The sequence below is a fragment of the Malurus melanocephalus genome, unplaced genomic scaffold (genome assembly GCF_030028575.1).
Source record: "Malurus melanocephalus ecotype Western Australia unplaced genomic scaffold, MMel_1.1 scaffold_355, whole genome shotgun sequence".
NCBI classification, from domain to species: Eukaryota; Metazoa; Chordata; class Aves; order Passeriformes; family Maluridae; genus Malurus; species Malurus melanocephalus.
Window position 1 is genome coordinate 701,856 of NW_026623587.1, and position 719 is coordinate 702,574.

The window sequence follows — 719 nt, forward strand, 5'->3', positions numbered from 1 at the left end:
TTTGAGGTCTGATTTGATTTTGTAAAATATTCAATTTTGACCTGGGACTCTCGGTGTGTTTGCAGGATCCTCATTTACTTCTCAGCCTCTGCCTGGAACATCTGAGCTTTCCCTGGCTCTGTCGCTGCCATCAGGAGCTTTTGTCATGAGCAATGTTTTGCTCTCACCCAGTTTTTGTTAAAAGTAATATTTCAAGGGCTTGCTAAGATCCCATGTTCCTCTCTGAAGCGTCAGYCTCAGCCATCTGTGCCCTTTTCACACCTGAAGGTTGTGCTTTTGTTTTCTTCGAATATCCCACCCCAAGGCCGGGACAAAACCCCAGCAAAAACTGATGTTCCATCAGTGGGGTCACATTTTTGTGTGTGGATAGTTACCAGGGGCCTCTTAGAACCCATTGCATTCTCCACCCTGAGGGCAGTTTTGTTCTCAGGATGTGCCATTGGGGCTGTTTCCTGCAGGTTTGGGTCTGGTTTCTGCAGGTTTATTCAGAGAATGTCCATATTGTGGTTGGTTCCTACAGGTTTACTCCAAGGATGTTCCATTGGGGCTGTTGCCTACAGGTTTACTCTCAGGATCTGTCATTGGGGCTGCTTACTACAGGTTTATTCTGAAGATGTGCAGTGTAGGGGTTGGTTACTATTGGTTTACTCTCAGGATGTGCCATTGGGACTGGTTTCCTACTAGTTTGGGACTGCTTCGTGTAGGTTTACTCCGAGGAT